Below are 19,930 nucleotides of genomic sequence, written 5' to 3'. Positions count from 1 at the left end.
TTGTTACCAACTGACATGGGGAAATCTAAGTGTACAGCAGGTTGGGAGGAAATATATTTTTGATATGTTGCTATCAAACTATCTAATGATTTCCCAGTCAGCAGGAGCGGCCGTATTAGTTTGAAGTGTAAGAGAGAAGTTTAGAGCAGAGACAGAAATTTGGGGATCAGCAAACTTTTGAGAGAGTGGAACATGATGGCAGAGTAGGACTCAGAAGCAACTGTCTCCCCTTGGAAATAACAATTTGAACAACAAATAATAACTAAAAACTTCCCAAGTCTTGCAAGGGATATAGACATCCAGATATATGCAGCTCAAGAATTCCTAAACAGATTCAGCCCAAAGAACTCTTCTCCAAGGCACATTATCATCAAACTGTCAAAAGTCAAACACAAAGAAAGAATTCTGAAAACAGCAAGAGCAAATTGTTAAGTCACATATAATGGAATCCTCATCAGACTAACAGTGTATTTCTCAGCAGAAACCTTGTAGGCTGGGAGAGAATAAGATGATATATTCAAAGTGCTGCAAGAAAAAAAAAAAAAGTCAGCCAAGAACACTATACCCAGCCAAGTTATTATTCAAAAATGAAGGAAAAATAAAGTCCTAGACAAGGAAAAACTGAGGAAATTCATCATCACTAGACTGGCACTACAAGAAATGCTTAAGGGAGTGCTATATCTGGAAGCAAAGGACAATATATAATATCATAAAACACACAAAAGTATAAAACTAACTGGTAGAGCAAATATACAAATGAGAAAGAGAAAGGAGTCAAATTTTATCACTACAAAATAACCACCAAATCATAAAAGCAAACAATAAAAGAAGGAGATAAAAACCAAAGGACATACAGAACAATCAAGGAGGATTGATTGTGGCCAGGAGTTTGAGACTGGCCCAGGCTACATAGCAAGATCCCATCTCTACAGAACATTTAAAAATCGGTCAGGTGTAATGGTGTTTTCCTGTAGTACTAGCTACTTGGAAGGTTGAGGCAGGACAATCACTTGAGCCTAGGAGTTCATGACTGCAGTGAGCTATGGCTGTGCCACTGTACTCCAGCCTCAGCAACAGCATGAGACCCTGTCTCTAAAAACAGAAGAAAAAATAAAACTTAAAAAAAGATGAAAAAGAAAACAACAACATAACATGAGTAAGTCCTCATCTGTCAATAACAACCCACGTAAATGGTTTAAATGCTCCAATTAAAAGATATAGACTGATTGAATGGATTTTTTTAAGACCTAACTATATGCTGCCTACAAGAAACTCACTTTGCCTCTAAAGACACACATGGACTGAAAGTTGAAAAATGGGAAACACATATTCCATGCAAATAGAAACCAAAATACATATGCACCCAACACTAGAGCATGTACGTGAATAAAGCAAACATTATTAGACTGAAGAGAGATTTGTATTCCAACACAATAATAACTGGGGACTTCAACACTCCACTTTCAGTATTGGACAGATCATCTAGACAAAAAATCAACAAACATCAGACTTAATCTGCCAAGATACATTTACAGAATATTTTATCTAACAGCTGCAGACTACGCATTCTTCTCATCAGCACATGGAGCATTCTCTAGGAGAGACCATATATTAGGACACAAAACAGGTCTCAATATATTTTAAAATTTTAAATTATATAAAGTGTCTTGTAAGACCATAACAAAATAAAACTAGAAATTAATAACAAGAGAAACTTGGGAAACTGCACAAATACATGGAAATTAAGCAACATGCTGACAGGTCAAGGAAGAAATTAAAGAGGAAATTAAAAAATATTAAAACAAGTGAAAATTAAAATACAACATATCAAAAACCTATGGGGTACAGCAAAAGCAGTGGTAAGAGAGAGATTATAGCAGTAAATGCCTAAATAAAAAAGCAGAAGAAATTCAAATAAACAGTCTAAAGATGCACCTCAAATAACTAGAAAAAGCAAACCCAAAATTAGTAGAAGAGAAATAATAAAGATCAAAATAGGCCTAAATGTAATAGCGGCTGAAAAAATACAAAGAATCAACAAAATGAAAAGTTATTTTCTTAAAAAAAAGTAAGTTGATAAACTGCTAGTTACACTAGCCATGTATTTAGTTTCACTGGCCAGAAACTGTCAAGTACTTCACCCATTCATCTCTCCTGTCTTCTTCCCAAACCCCTGACAACCACTGATCATTTTACTATCTCTACTGTTTTGCCTTTTTCAGAAAGTCATATCATTGGAATTGTATAGTATGCAGGCTTTTCAGGCTGTTTTCTCTCACTAAGCAATATTCATTTAAGGTTCCTCCATGTCATTTTGTGGCCTGATAGTTAAATTTTCTTTTTATTGCTGAATCATATTTCATTGTATGTGAAGAAGCCCAGGGAACTTCATCATAAATATGGCTCCTTGGTATAATGAGTATTTTGAATTAAAGGTCCTTGAAGATCGACAGATGCTAGAACCTTTCCCTGCTATTTAAATAAAGACAGCAGGAGCCCACCAAGGAGAACAATTATTTTTCCTTCCCTTCTCTGTTATCTCATTATCTATTGCAGAAAAGAAGACCAAGAACATAACCACATCTGAACAGACCCTTCACAAGATATTATCAGTCTCTCAGGCTCATTCAACTTCCAAAGAGAACCATTTCCAAGTTAACCTCTGTTTCAGGATCCATTCATCCTCCCTAGTAATCATTTATTGCTTCCAAAAGAATTACCTATATTCCCCATCTCTCTCTCTCCATTTTGACATAAGGTTATGTAAGTATCTGGACCCCACTGGGATATTGGGTAATCACCCTGTAAATTCCCCTATGCACACCAATAAATTTGTATGCTATTTCTCCTATTAATATGCCTTTTTTCAGATGATTTTTCAGCAAAATTGCAGAGGGCAAAATTTTCTGTTGAACTCTACATACGTGTGTACCATAGTTTGTTTTCCATTCATTTGGGTAAATACCTAGGAGAGCAGTTGGTAGATCATGTGGTAAGTCCGTGTTTAACATTGTAAGAAACTACCAAACTGTCGTCCAAAGCACCATTTTGCATTCCAACGAGAAATGAACGAAAGCTCCTTTCACTCCACATCCTTGCCGATATTTGTTATCATCAGCAGTTTGGATTTTTAAAAAAGTATTGATTTTTAATTGTGCTAAAATATTGAAGTAGACTTAATAAAACAGTTAAACCAATAACACAAGGTAACATTCTTATATAAATAGCAGTCCATGGCAGAATGAAGAATAAACCATGGCTTAAATTATTTCTAATTCCAAATATACAGATCATGGATTACAGCTTGAAAATATGTATGCTACTGCATGTATACAGCAGCATTTTAATTTCACAAGACAGCAAAATTCAAATGCAAAGAGAACTTTATGATTCAATGTTTTAGTGCTGTTGGTAAAAAAACAAGTGAAACAAAACACCAAAGCTGAGAGTACTATAAGCATCATAGCTAGACTTAAATCAAATATACACTATTACTAACACATGCAGAGTATTTTTATACTCATATGACTTTTTAAGGCTTTAGTGCAAATTGATTGGTTTAATAAAATTAAATACATCTGACCCATTCCTGTGTAAATGTACATAAATAAACCAAATCTCTGAAAAGTAATCTGGAAAAGTTTAAGACATGTCTTACATAGTAATACTTACATTGGTTTATGAAGTGGTAAAGTTAAGATTACTAATTCATGATAAGAATCAGTAAAAACAGTAAAGAATATAATCAAGAAAACAGGGATTAGAGCCCATTTAAAAATTTTTGCTGACCATTTCTTAATTTTTTTATTCCTTTAAGTGTAAAGCATTTATGAATTACAGAGTTCATTTGGCACCCCATCATAAGCCTGTGATACCACTGTGCCGGTGCCTCATAACATAACCATTATTTTATTTGGCTTTTAATATCTGTTGCATATCTAGAGTTTTTTAATTGGCATCTCTATAGAGGCGGGCATTTTGCACTGTATTTCTTATTGTATTCTATTACATGTGGTAAAAGATAAATATTTTTATAGAGGCACACAGAAAAAAATAGTCTTTGGATTTTGTCTGAATTTTATTACGAAATTGATGGCAAGTAGCTTTTTAAGAATTATGAACTATATTCAGCTGCAATTAAGCAAATGGAACACAAAATACAATTTTAAGAATATAGACAATGATGGAGTACTTCATAATGATGTATCCAAATTACTGTATTTTAATACAAAATTGCTATGCTTTAATGCTAGTGTATAATATTGCTTGAAAATAAATTAATTTTTACCCTAGATAATAAAGCATTTTAGTGATATCACAAATGATACAATCCCCTTTGGCAGAGTTAACTACTCACTCTACTGGGCTCCCTAGGTTTTTTCCTGGTGCCTTTAGCATATATACAATACTTATTACAGCATTTTGGATTTTAGCTGTTCTAATAGGTGTGTAGTGAACTCATTGCTGTTTTAATTTGCAGTTCTCTAAAGATATATGGTGTTTAGCATCTTTCATGTGCTTATTTGCCATCTAGTATCTTCTTTGGTGAAGTGTCCGTATCTTTTGTCCTTTTTTTAAACGAAATTTTTTACTTACTATGTGATTTTAATTCTTTCTATAGCTTGTTTTTAAATATTTTATTTCCTTTTACAAAAATATGTTTTTAATTTCTTATAGAGACAGGGTTTCGCACTGTTGTCCAGACTGGGTCTCCAACTCCTGGCTTCAAGCAATCCTCCTGCCTGGGCCTCCCGAAGTGCTATGATTATAGCCACCACGCCTAGCCTCTCTGTATACTTTGGATTCAAGTTCCTTCTCAGAGGGAAGTCTTACAAATATTTTCTCCTAGCCTGTGGCTTGTCTTTTCATTGCCTTAACAGTGTTTTTTTGCCAAGCAGTTAATTTTATGAAGTCTGATATCAATTTTTTCTTTCATAGATTATGTCTTTGATATTGTATTTAAAAACACATCTTCAAACCCAATATCTCCTTGATTTTCTCCTGTTATACTCTGGTACTTTTATAGTTTATATATTTTACTTTGGTCTATGATCCATTTGGAGTTAGTATCTGTGAAATGTGTAAGGAAATGTCTAGATTTATACCTATGCATTGGATGTCCAGTTATCCCAGCAACATTTTTTGAAAAACTATCCTTTCTCCAGTGAATTGCCTTAGCTTCTTTGCCAAAGATCAATTGGCAATATTTGTTTGGATCCATTTCTGGGCTCTTTTCTGCTCCATTAGCCTATTTGTCTATTCCTTTGCCAATACCATACCATCTTGGTTATTATAACTTTATAGTATGTCTTCAATAATAATTGTTAAATAATCTTTATAATAGCACAAATAATCCCTATTACCCTAAACTTTTACTTCTATTTCTTAGCATATACCAATTCTATTGTAAAATTCTGCTGTTCTTAACCCTCAAGACTTTATTTGTTCACTTTATCTACCTTTTTGTTCACCTAGAAAACTCCTACTTAATAAGACACTTCTTCCAAGAAGTCTTTTAAGACTGTACCATTGTGGAGGAAGTGTTTCTCTCAAGGACTTCCATAGAATTCTTTGAATTTTTGGAATTCAAAGGAATTATTTGAATTATTACTATATTTTTTTATATCCCTGTTACCAAGATCAGCGCTGGCACATGGACATTTAAACACTGGTTAGGAAAATACTAATGAGTATTTGTCTGTATATAAATATAACATAGCTGAAAACTAGGCTAAAGACAACAGTAAGCTAGGAAACTGATTTTGGAAAATGAATGATGACTAGTTGATTAAAAAGCTGGTAAAAATTAATAAATGACTACTAAGCTTCCACGGAGAACTTCACTCCTCTGTCTGAACCAATATTTTCTTCATTGATTATTACTGCTATTCATCTATTTATTTAATAGTTTCTTTATAATGCTGGATTCTGTACTAAATGCTAATAGAACAAAAAAAAATGAGTAAAATATGTCCTAAGCCCATCACAAAAAATAATTTTTTAAGAAATAAATTTTAACTGTTATTTTCGATTCAGGGGTATATGTATAGGTTTGTTACACAGATATTATGTGATGCTGAGATTTGGGGTGTGATTGATCCCATCACCTGGGTAGTAAGCATAATGCTCAATAGTTTTTCTACCTTTGCCCACATCTCTTCCTCCCCACTCTAGGAGTGCCAGCATCTTTTAGTGTCATCTTTATGTCCATGTGTACCCAATATTTAATTTCCACTTATAAATGAGAACAAGTGGTATTTGGTTTTCTGTTCCTGCATTAATTTGCTGAGATGGCCCCTAGCTACATCCATGTTGCTGCAAAGCACATAATTTCATTCTTTTTCACGGCTGCATAGTATTTCATGTTGTATATGTACCACTTTTTTTAAAAATCCAGTCCTCTGTTGATGGGCACCTTGGTTGATTCCATGTTTTTGCTATTGTGAATAACACTACAATAAACATACACGTGAATGTATCTTTTAGGTAGAATGACTTATTTTCCGTTAGATATATACCCACTAATGGAATTGTTAGGTCAAATGGTGGTTCTATTTTAGTTCTTTGAGAAATCTCCATACTACATTCCCTTTTCTCTGCAGGCTCAACAGCATCTGTTGTTTTTCTAACTTTTTAGTAATAGCCGTTCTGATTGGTGTGAGATGGTATCTCATTGTGGTTTTGATTTGCATTTCTCTGATGATTAGTGATATTGAGCATTTTTCTTATGTCTGCTGGTCACTTGCAGGTCTTCTTTTGACAAGTGTCTGTACACGTCTTTTGGTCACTTTTTAATGGGGCTTTTTGGTTTTTGCTTGTTGATCCAAACCCTTATGTGGTTTGGATATTAGACCTTTGTCTGATGCATAGTTTGTGAATATTTTCTCTCATTCTGTAGGTTGTCTGTTTACTCTGCTGAGTTTCTTTTGCTGCCATCAGAAATAATTAAGTTGCAAAGTAATAAGTGCCAATTTATCAATGGGAACAAAGCCATAGACATAAAAAGAAGACTAAGATGGTGTAAGAAGATGAACTTAGAGCTTAGCATCTTCCTTTAACCAATGGTTTAAAACATGCAGAACAAAACATAATGAGTTAATTTGCATACTTGGAGTTGGTTTGATTATAAATATTTTAAACCTTCTAATCTATTTCATATTAATGATGATTTAAAGAATTTATTAATAGTATATATTAAAATAAAATGCAATCAGCTTCTATATCTGTTAGTATATTTAGCAGCTCAAGGTATCATTGGGAAATAGGCTGGATGACAGATGTGCTTTCCCCCACACGAAGCAGTCCAAGAGCCTTCTAAGCCTTTATGATCTAAAACTACCAAAGAGAGAACAGATACTTGAACTGAGGTTGCAGCAGGAAAGATTTTTATGTGAATTTCCATTTATCCTTTCATAATGGCTTGGACATGAAATGTATTCCACCTACATGTCAAAGTTTTCATTTTCTAACACGAATTCCTCCCAGAGCCTCAATGCCAAGCTGTGTTCTCTCAGCCTTTTCTATCAACACGAGATAACAATTTATCTGACAGTTCTGTGATGAACATGTTAGGCAAAATTGGATAGATTGCTCTACCGTCACTGCATTATTATTCCTGCAATTCTAACTATAAAATGCTTATTTCATGGATTAAGTAGGCAGTTATGATTAAATGCCTGGGCCACAGCTATACTTGTGATTTCTTTCTTTTCATGTAAAAGACTGACTTGATTAGTAAGTTTTAGCAGCCACAGTATAATTTACTGTTAACATATAATGCACATTTGCAAGAGAATGTATATTACTGAATTTGTTGTAGACTAGACTGTTATATTTTCCATTTCCTTAAATTCAATTATCCTCAGCAAGTCACATTTATCCCGATTATATCCTGGTTAAAACATCTGCACTTTTGATTGCCCATATACCTCCCTGAATTTTCACTCTGGATACCAAAGAAGGATAATATTCAGTTTCATCTTTGACATGGAAGCATTTACAATTTTTCTGAATACAGATTGAACAAAGAACTTATTGCTTACCTCCCTATAAAGACAAGTTAAAGCATCTTTTTCTTCCATAATAACAGTTCTCAAAGGAATAGCACAGAGGGTCAATGTGTGGAGATGAATTGGCCACTATCTTTTTGGGGGGGGACTAGGGGCAGAGTGTTCTCACAATCAAAAAGGCCTTAAGAATGGAATAACTCAGAAAGACCCACGTTTTTTTTTTTTTTTTTTGAGATGGAGTCTCGCTCTGTCGCCCAGGTTGGAGTGCAGTGGCGTGACCTTGGCTCACTGCAAGCTCTGCCTCCTGGGTTCACGCCATTCTCCTGCCTCAGCCTCCTGAGTAGCTGGGACTACAAGCGCCCATCACCACTCCCGGCTAATTTTTTTGAATTTTTAGTAGAGATGGGGTTTCACCGTGTTAGCCAGGATGGTCTCGATCTCTTGACCTCGTGATCTGCCAGCCTTGGCCTCCCAAAGTGCTGGGATTACAGGTGCGAGCCACCGCACCTGGCCAAGACCCACATATTTATAATGGTTTTCTTCATGAGAAGAAACTTACGGAAAATTATATATTTTATGTAAATGTAAGATTCAAAAAAAGTCTGAAAGGTGCCAAGGATAAAAAATGCTGACCGAGTATGAGTTTACGCATGAAGTTTTGGGCACTGCCAAAGCACCAGGCTGTGGAGCTGAGGAACTTGGCTTCTGTGGCTGGAACAAACTCAAAGCTCCCTCAGGAGAGAAACCCTCTGATGCCACCAAGTTTACCTCCAAAAGGAAGCTCTGTGTTAAGAGACCTTATCTATCTTGGTCACTGCCAGAAGCATGAGTTTGCTCAACTTATTAAAGCAAAAGTTTCAAAATATTAAATTATTACTGACTAGTTCATGGATAGCTGCTGTTGTGACTCCTCCAAATGATCTCCTACTGCTCCAGCCCCTTCTTGGTACTAGATGCTTCAGAGAGGCATCACCTGGCAGAAGGGTCATATCTGGCAGAGAAGAGCAACTCCAGGATACTGTTTGAGCACCACCAGTATCAGTTCTGACTAATACTCTAGAACACTGGTTATCTAGTATCCTAGCTATCACTCTGTACCCAGTGATCTCAATAACACCACTGCAGCCAGTGTTTTGGATATCACCTCTGCACCCAGTAATCTGGATATCACCCCTGTACCCAATGTTCATATCTGCATCCAGAGTTCTGGATATTACCAGTGCATAGAACAGTGTCTGACACATAGTAGCTACTCAGTAAGTTTTTCTCAATAGATTGATGAATATATAATCTATTTACTTATGTTGTATTTTTTATTTACACACTTTGCAGAAGCATTATCTATATGTTAGTTTAACCCTACACAGTTGTGTTCAATAACAAAGTATCTAGCCCATTAATTCTGCACTGCTATTATCTCTATTTCCAATGCCATTAATCAAAACAACATTGAGTAAGCACCTACTAAGTGGCTGAAACCCTGGGCCTTGGAAAGACCCTACAGGAGTGAGCTGGAAATATGTTATATGCTTGGACTTCTTCCCAAGAGCACAGATCTCATAAATAATTCACAACTAGAAGAGAAAAGGAGATGTCAAAGAAATTAAATGACTCAGAAGTGTGCTACTATTCTTCAGGCTCATCCTGACCTCTTTTTGGTTTTGGTGAGAGGGTCTATTTTTTGACCATCTAAAAGACATAAAAATAGACACCAATTTTATGACAAATTGCGAAAGCTTGAGGAGACCTCTGGATAGACATAGAATCCAAACCCAAAATAATTTATACTCATTGCCTACCTACTACGTACCTAGCACTGTGCTGAGCCATGTGTACACAGCATTTCAGGTAGTGCCTGCCACCATCCTATGAGCAAGTACTAGTCTTCATCCCATTTTATAGATGAGGTAACTAAATTGTGGGGAGGCTAAATAATTTGTCTAATAGTACACGACTGACAAGTGCCAAAGACAAAATATAAATTCCTATCTATCTACCTTATAATGATGTAAATTTAGGAGAGCCAGCTTCTCTTGAATTGCAAATTTTACGCTAGAATATCCAATATTTAAACTAGAGCATTCCTTGAACTTTTGTTGGCCACTTTTTCTTTCATCTTACACACTTTGGTATGGTAACACTCTCCAGCATTTTCCTTGCACCCTTTTTTCATCATGTTCTTCTCTCCAATTCCCTCATCCAGAATGGTATGGCTTCCATAAGTGACTAAAAACCACCCTGGCAAAATGAGCTAGCATCTGCCCTGCTACAATTCAGACAGATCTGGATTTACTTCCTGACCTTCCTCACTTCATCCAACCAACACCTTGCCTCCCCTGTCCCCTGGTGCCCTTGACTACTAGTCTGTTTTCTATCTATTGTGACTGTATACACACCTTGCCACTGAAGCTTGAGTCATAATCTATTCTATCTCTATCTCTGAAAATGATCTTTACTTCAACTTTCCTAAAGGATATAGATTTCGCTCTTCTTTGGCTCTGATAATCTGTGCCCAAACTTCAGACAAGTAATTCCCCAGATAAGCCTGCTGCTACCCTACTTGCATCTTACTTTTGCAAGCAGTTTCCATTCTTATTAGGCTAATAATTGAAGGCAGGATCAAGATATTCTATCTTCCTAGCCTATCCAAAATACCAAAAGGTTTTGTCACATTCAACACTAAGTCAATATGGGATTATGTGCTATATATCTTCGTATTCTTCATAGTACCCAGCCCAGCCTTCTGCACTTAATATTACATGAATAAGTTAACCAATAAAAGAAGGAATAGTTGGTTGTTTGATGAGCAGCTGGAGAAGAGCTGGCATAGCACATAGGTAAAGTAGAATATTATTTCATAGGTACCACTTGTATTTTTTTCTTTCTACACAAAGTGTTTAAGAAATATTTGTTCATTAAGATTATTAGCATTGACCAGTAATTGATTTTGAGTCGCTTACTTGGCTTACAATATTGTTAACTTATTAGCTACAATGTGTAAGACACCTACTGTATAGCAGCCAATATCTTGAGTACTTTCACAATTTTTCATTTTATAACACAACAAAAGTTGAAGGTAAGTGTTAGTATCCATTTTTTACAGTAAAGGGAGGATAGAAGGTTCAGAGAGGTTAAGTAATTTGTGGAAGATCTGTTAGGAAATGAATAGGAGTCATGGATTTGATCCTATGTCACTCTAACTCCAAATTCTGAATCATTTTACTCTTTCTGCTATTTTGCACTACTTCATTGTAAAAGCAGTCTTATAAAATATCCTGCTAAAATTTTTCAGGTTTTTTTCAGGAGATGGAACTAGCACATTGTTTTTCATTAATACACTGCAGCAGACTAGGTTGCAAGATCATCTAGCTGTTTCCTAGCAGAAAAAAAGAATGACCTTGAATAAATGGAACCCAGGGTCAGTATATTTTGATGTGAGAAAAGGAAGTTGAAAAGATTCAGAGGAAGACTTCTACCCAGATTAACAGGGAGGTGAGTTCATAGTTCAGGGCTCTAAGTGACTGAGGAATAAAATTAGAATGCTAAATGCCCAGATGAGACAGTAACAAAAGACAAAAGGAGAAACTAATCAGACAACTGGGTAAGAGGATGATAGTGAGCAATGGGTGCTGAAAACATGCTTTCCTAGTTCACAAATATTTTGAGGAATAATTAAGACTTGTAGGGAGAAAAGTGAATTCCCAGCTCTACCTTCTCCCCATCTCTGGATTTGATTATAGGGATGAGGCTATTACTACAAAAAACTAACAGGGTACGAGAGGATAAGAGAAGTAGAAGATAATTCCAACCGGAAATAACATCAACTTTTAAAAGTTACCTAATGATGGACGAGGGCATTCAAGTCAAACTACAGATGTACTTTAAAAACTAAAAGCATGCCAAGCTTGAATTAGGGAATAAAGTGGAAGCAACCATTCTTATGCATCAAAATGCAAAATTATTTGGTGCCTGCTGGTACTTTTAGATATGAGTCAATTTAATAGATAAAAATTTGTAATAGAAATGGCAACCAGATGCAAAAGGTGACACCAAGCTGTGGATAAATTCTTACTTCAGGTCCACAGGTCACCATAAAGAGTCATCTAAGCATGTCCACTAGGTCTTTAGCTTGTAAAAAGTGAAATAGAGGTTCCTCTTCAAAGAGACTTTCCTCCCTGTCTAATTAGGAATAAATAATAACTTCTCTTAGAAGCAAAATTTATTCAAAGGCCTGCGCTAACATTCTTAGATGTCTGCTAGCCATAACAAAGAAATCAATGTACTTTGTGTTCTGAGCTCCCACATTTTAGCTTAAATATTTGCCCTGGCATGCTTATACTGGTCCAAGCAAGCATTAGGTCATAGCCTGTTCCTCTTCCTTATTTGAAGGTGTTTTTACCTTTCTCAGCATTCCACGAGGTACTTCCTCCTTCCTTTGTTCTCCTCTGCCTTTGCCTCTGTTGGAAATTAGTAAGTTGCTAGCCAATCGGGACAAATACAGAATGTGAGGTCCCATTCCAGCCAGTGGAAACTGAACTCAGCAGTAGCATGGATGCGTCAGGTTATAAATGACCCTGTCTCCTTTGTTTGGTGTACTCTTGTGGCAAAACTGCTAGTGAGTGAACCCTTTCTGCAAAAAGTAAACTAGCCTTGCTGAGAGATCCCTTGTCTCAGTGTTGATTTTTGCAACACTGAGCATCTGTTCCCAACAAGCTGAAGTACCACAAAATGGAGTTTTTGGCCTCTCTCTCTCCACTTAAAGAATACACTTTTAAGGCTGAACATTTGTCTTAGGTTGTTAGAAAAGCTTAAACATGCAATTTTATCTGATATGAACTTAGGAATGTGCCCCAAGTTTGCTTTCAGGAAGAGATTTTTCCAACTTTATAAAAATCTTGCTCTTCTTTTTTATTGATTAGTTTCTTGAAGTATGTCTGTGCACAATACAAGGCCTTTCCATTGTAGGTAAAGGTAGCCACTCAAACCAGCTACAATCAGATGCCCTCTGAATCCCTTTGACTATTTCTGTTTGTCTTTGTGCTTGTTTCCTTGTGCTATTGTTTCTTGTGGCCTCATCAGGGACTTTTATTTCTAAGACTTCCTTCAGGCTACTGAGCTATGCACACAGGAAACTGGAAGTGCCTGAGAACTTGCATTCCCATTCCCCCAGGGTGGTTTTAAAACAATGATTGATGGTGAAGGAAAATGAGAGTCCAGCTTTCTGGCCTCAGGTCAGGAGAGCTCTGATGTTGGAGAAATTGTCCAGGGACTTTGCCTGAAATCATACCTTACTCTTCTCTCTGTAATGTTTCCTCTATTTCTTTAATAAATTACTTGCACATGAATCCTCATTGCAGAGTCAACCTCTAGGGAACCTGACCTAAGATACCAGCTCACATTAAAAAAGGCTGAAGTCATTTTAGTGAGGCTACTACAAGAGGCAATGACAGAGAAACAGCACAGCATGCTCTTGGAAACTGGAACTCAAAAGCACTTAGGTCTTAGTGCTTCTCTTCCAACCATTCACAATCCTTCCCCTCTGCTCTTCTGCTAGGAAATATGACCCATTAACCGGTAGACATGGCTCCCATTTTGGCATGGTTTTCAAACGTTTTTGGCCCATAGTAATACCACAACCCAACATTCCCTCACACGTGCACATACGCACAAAACATATAAACATAAAACAAATATTTGTGAAATAATGCTTGTTCTCCCTACCTGTGATAAACTCCATTTTCACTGTTTTCTGTTATAATTGAGTCTATTTCATTTTTTTTAAATGCTAGCAGCAACCAACTAAATTGATTTCAAGGCCCATTAATGGGTTATAACCAGTACCTTGGGACATTAAGTGTTTGCATCTAAATGCTAATATTACTAGAAGAATTGTCCCAATAAGTCATTATCATCCACTAACACCTTGTGCAGCAGCTCATTATTCATGCAACAAATGTGTTCAGAGCATCTGCGCTGTGCAGGACATTTTTGCTGGGAGCCAAAAGGATACAAACAGAAGAAGGCATCAAACCTCACCTTTAAAAGTTCACTATTAGGAGCCATAGTCACAAGCAACAGAAGCCCATTTTGACTGACTGAAATAACATGAAATATATATTATATACAGTATACAGTGTTCAATATGACTATGTATATAGTTTTAAAATTACAGAGATATAGTAGATGTTGATGATAGATAGAGAGAGAGTCATTTTTCCAGGACTATCAGGAGAGGGAGAGAACAAGGTAGAGAGTTGTACAGCCATAATTACAGTCATCATTGCACCCCAGAAGTGGAACTTTGCTGCCTCTGCTGAGCCCTTCAAGCTACAGCATATATGGCCAGCACTCCCAGCCCACCCTGGACCCCAGTTGCTATCACTGACATCACTGCCATTGCGGCCTTGGAAAAGTCTATGTGGCAGCCACAGTAGACCTCACCAATACTAGATGGAGCACCCTATCACCACATCTCTGAAGCAACAGCTCTGGAATATAAATCCAAAGTGATTGTATCCTACTGTTTAAATCTGAGCCATGGGCCTTTGCATGGTGACTAAGAGTTTAGACTCTGGGGTGAGATTCCTTGGCTTCAAATCTTGGCTTTCCATTTACTTGCTGTGTGATCATAAAAATGTTACTTTCTCTCTCTGTGCTTCAGTTTCCTCAACTGTATCAATTAGATAGTAGTAGTACCTACTTCACAGGGTTGTTTAAGGATTAAATGAGTTACTACTAGTAAAGTGCTTAGAATCAAATGTTGGGGTTATGACGAATATCTGAATTACTGGCAGCAAATCCGTATGGGTATGCAGCAACCTCAATTCTGGCCTCCTCACAAGAAAGAACTCGACTGAGGGCCATGAGGCAGATAAAGAGACAGAGCCAAGTTTCAGAGCAGGGGTGGAAGTTAATTAAAATGCTTTAGAGCAGGAAAGAAAGGAAAGTACACCTGGAAGAGACCCAAATGGGCACCATGGAGATCCAATGTGGCATTTGACCTTTGGACTTGGGGTTTTATATGTTGGGTCTTGCTTCCAGGGTCTTGCTTCCCTTTTCCCATGATTATTCCCTTAGGGTGGGCTTCCGCATGTGTGATGTCCTTGTACTTTGGAGGTGAGCATGCGCAGTGTGTTTAAGAAGTTGTATGCTAGACCAGTAACAAGTTCTGAAATTGAAGCAGTAATAGCCTACCAACCAAAAAAAGTCCGGGACCAAATGGATTCACAGCTGAATTCTACCAGAGGTACAAAGAGTAGCTGGTACCATTCTTTCTGAAACTATTCCAAATAATAGAAAAAGAGAGACTCCTCCCTAACTCATTTTTTTTTTTTTTTTTTTTTTTTTTTTTTTTTTTTTGAGAAGGAGTCTCGCTCTGTCACCCAGGCTGGAGTGCAGTGGCCAGATCTCAGCTCACTGCAAACTCCGCCTCCCGGGTTTACGCCATTCTCCTGCCTCAGCCTCCCGAGTAGCTGGGACTACAGGCGCCCGCCACCTCGCCCGGCTAGTTTTTTGTATTTTTTTTAGTAGAGACGGGGTTTCACCGTGTTAGCCAGGATGGTCTCGATCTCCTGACCTCGTGATCCACCCGCCTCGGCCTCCCAAAGTGCTGGGATTACAGGCTTGAGCCACCGCACCCGGCCCCTAACTCATTTTATGAAGACAGCATCATCCTGATACAAAACCTGGCAGAGACACACAAAAATATTTCAGGCCAATATCCCTGCTGAACACCAATGCAAAAATCCTCATTAAATACTCGCAAACAAAATCCAGCAACACATCAAAAAGCTTATCCACCACAATCAAGTCAACTTCATCCCCGAGATGCAAGGCTGATTCAACATACACAAATCAATAAGCGTAATCCATCACATAAACAGAAACAATGACAAAACCACCTGATTATCTCAATAGATGCAGAAAAGGCCTTTGATAAAATTCAACACCCCTTCATGCTAAAAACTCTCAATAAACTAGGTAATGATGGAACATATCTCAAAATAATAAGAGCTATTTATGACAAACCCATAGCCGATATCATACTGAATGGGCAAAAGCTGGAAGCATTCCCTTTGAAAACCAGCACAAGGCCGGGTGTGGTGGCTCAAGCCTGTAATCCCAGCACTTTGGGAGGCCGAGACGGGCGGATCACGAGGTCAGGAGATCGAGACCATCCTGGCTAACACGGTGAAACCCCGTCTCTACTAAAAAATACAAAAAACTAGCCGGGCGAGGTGGCGGGCGCCTGTAGTCCCAGCTACTCAGGAGGCTGAGGCAGGAGAATGGCATGAACCTGGGAGGCGGAGCTTGCAGTGAGCTGAGATCTGGCCACTGCACTCCAGCCTGGGCAACAGAGCGATACTCTGTCTCAAAAAAAAAAAAAAAAAAGAAAACCAGCACAAAACAAGGATGCCCTCTCTCACCACTCCTATTCAACACAGTATTGGAGGTTCTGGCCAGGGCAATCAGGCAACAGAAAGAAATAAAGGGTATTCAATTAGGAAAAGAGGAAGTCAAATTGTCTCTGTTTGCAGATGACATGATTGTATATTTAGAAAACCCCATCATCTCAGACCCAAAACTCCTTAAGCTAATAAACAACTTCAGCAAAGTCTCAAGACAGAAAATCAATGTGTAAAAATCACAAGCATTCCTAGACACCAATAAGAGACAAACAGAGAGCTAAATCATGAGTGAACGCCCATTCACAATTGCTAAAAAAATAATAAAATACCTAGGAATACAACCTACAAGGCATGTGAAGGACCTCTTCAAGGAGAACTACAAAACACTGCTCAAGGAAATAAGAGAGGACACAAACAAATGGAAAACATTCCATGCTCATGAATAGGAAGAATCAATATCGTGAAAATGGCCATACTGCCCAAAGTAATTTATAGATTCAATGCTATGCCCATCAAGATACCATTGGCTTTCCTCACAGAATCAGAAAAAGCTACTTTAAATTTTATATGAAACCAGAAAAGAACCCATATAGCCAAGGCAATCCTAAGCAAAAAGAACAATGCTGGAGGCATCATGCTACCTGACTTCAAACTATACTACAAGGCTACAGTAACCAAAACAGCATGGTACTGGTAGCAACACAGATATGTAGACCAATGGAACAGAACAGAGGCCTCAGAAATAACACCACACATCTATAACTATCTGATCTTTGACAAACCTGACAAAAACAAGCAATGGGGAAAGGATTCCCTATTGAATAAATGGTGTTGGGAAAACTGCCTAGCCATAAGCAGAAAGCTGAAACTTGATGCCTTCCTTATACCTTATACAAACATTAACTCAAGATAGATTAAAGACGTAAATGTAAAACCTACAACCATAAAAACTCTAGAAGAAAACCTAGGCAATTCTGTTCAGGACATAGGCATGGGCAAAGACTTCATGACTAAAACACCAAAAACAATGGCAACAAAAGCCAAAATTGACCAATGGGATCTAATTAAACTAAAAAGCTTCTGCACAGAAAACAAAACAAAACAACAACAACAAAAAAACTACCATCAGAGTGAACAGGCAACCTACAGAATGGAAGAAAAGTTTTATAGGCCCCTCATCTAACAAAGATCCAATATCCAGAATCCACAGGGACTTAAAACAAATTTACAAGAAAAAAACAGACAATCTCATCAAAAAGTGGGCTAAGGATATGAACAGACAGTTCTCAAAAGAAGACATTTATGCTGGCAAAAACATATGAGAAAAAGATCACTGGTCATTAGAGAAATGCAAATCAAAACCACAATGAGATACCATCTCATGCGAGTTGGAATAGCAATCATTAGAAAGTCAGGAGCAGCAGATGCTGGAGAGGATGTGGAGAAATGGGAACTCTTTTACACTATTGCTGGAAGTGTAAATTAGTTCAACCATTGTGGAAGACAATGTGGCGATTCCTCCAGGATCTAGAACCAGAAATACCATTTGACCCAGCAATCCCATTACTGGGTATATACCCAAATGATTATAAATCATTCTAGTATAAAAACACCTGCACACGTATGTTTATTGTGGCACTGTTCACAATAGCAAAGACTTGGAACCAACCCAAATGCCCATCAGTGATAGACTGGATAAAATAAAATGTGGCACATATCCACCATGGAATACTATGCAGCCATAAAAAAGGATGAGTTCATGTCTTTACAGGGACATGGATGAACCTGGAAACCATAATTCTCAGCAAACTAACACAAAAACCAAACTGCCACATGTTCTCACTCATAAGGGGGAGTTGAACAATGGGAACATATGGACACAGGGAGGGGAACATCACACACTGCGGCCTGTCAGGGGCTAGGGGCCTAGGAGAGGGATAACATTAGGAGAAACACCCAATGTAGATGACAAGTTGATGGGTGCAGCAAACCACCATGGCATGTGTATACCCATGTAACAAACCTGCATATTCTGCACATGCATCCCAGAACTTAAAGTGAAAGAAAGAAAGAGAAATCTGAATTGTCCATTATGTATTAAAGGAACCCGAAACACATAAAAGAAGTTGTATGCATGGTCATTTGAGGTTTTCTTCCCTTTTCCAGTGGAATACCCTTGGAAGGTCATACTCCATCATTTTTTCCCTTAATGTGCATGCCTGAGCCTACTGACCCAATTCCTGAGATTTTATTGGAAGCTGATTACCAATTTCAAGTGTTTTATCTGTTTGGACAATTCCCTGTCCCTGGTGCGATCAATTATCACTTTAGTGTGACAACTTTGGACCATCAGGAAATTGTGTCTCCCTGGTGCTGGATGCTAATTATCATTTTTTAAAATTACTTTGTTTTTTAAGCTTACTTTAAATTTTAGGAAACGTGCAGAACGTGCAAATTTGTTACATAGATATACGTGTGTCATGGTGGTTTGCTGCACCTATCAACCCATCATCTAGGTTTTAAGCCCTGCGTGCATTAGCTATTTGTCCTAACGAAACCTGCCTCATTGTCTGAGGTGTCAGCCGAAGTTTAGTCTTGCAGCCAAGGAAATCAAGGACACAGACACTCCAAAGGTGAGGTTAGAGCAGAAGTTTAATAAGCAAAAGGAAGAAAGCTCTCTGAAGCAGAGAAGGGTCCCAGAAAGATGGGCTGCCATTTTACAGTGAAATGCAAGGGCTTTAATAGACAAGCTGGTGTGGAGGGGTGCTTCATTTACATAAGGCATTAATTTCTTAATCCCCATCCCACCCTTTCTAGTGCTTATATGGGCTTTTTAGCCTGAGTTACTCCATGTTGCTTATCTCTTCCTACTGCTCATGTATTAAAAAGGCAGGGGGCAGAACACTACAAGGTGGATGTGCCTGGTTCAAGGTAGCTCTCCTAATTGGTACTGCTTCAAGCACTTCCCCTGTGTGAGCCACCTTGTCTGAACATGTCCAGGAAAGGAGAGGGCTGTGCTTACTGGGGCCCACTGTATGTCTGTACATCACACAGGAGGCCCCTTTCTGAGTTAGATGCGTTAGAGCTTTCCTTCCTTATCTGTGTTTGCAGCCTGATCTCTCAGGTGATTCTTTACTGAAAGAGAAATGACCTCTTGGGTTGTTTTTTGTCAGAAGAGAGGATGTTTTTTGTTAGAAGGGAATTCTACCGAGGACCCTTGCCCTATCTGCCTAGTTCATCTCTCTCTCTCTCTCTCTCTCTCTCTCTCTCTCTCTTTCTCTCTCCCTGCCCCCCCATCTCACATTCCTTCCTCAGGAGTGGAGACCCTAACAGTTGTTAGGGGGTTTGGGCAACAACTCGTCTAGCTACTTCCTGCTGGAGAGGGTCACTGAGTGGGGAAACAGCAGCTAGGGTTCCTCCTGAGGTCAATCTAGAGGTCCTCAGGAGAATGGAGTGTCCAAGTGTGTGTGTGGGGCGGGGGTGGGGCTCAATTTGTAGCACCATTTGGAGTTT

Source organism: Rhinopithecus roxellana, chromosome 3, assembly GCF_007565055.1.
Source record: "Rhinopithecus roxellana isolate Shanxi Qingling chromosome 3, ASM756505v1, whole genome shotgun sequence".
NCBI lineage: Eukaryota > Metazoa > Chordata > Mammalia > Primates > Cercopithecidae > Rhinopithecus > Rhinopithecus roxellana.
The sequence above is the reverse complement of the archived record's forward strand: the minus strand, read 5'-3'. Positions refer to the sequence as shown.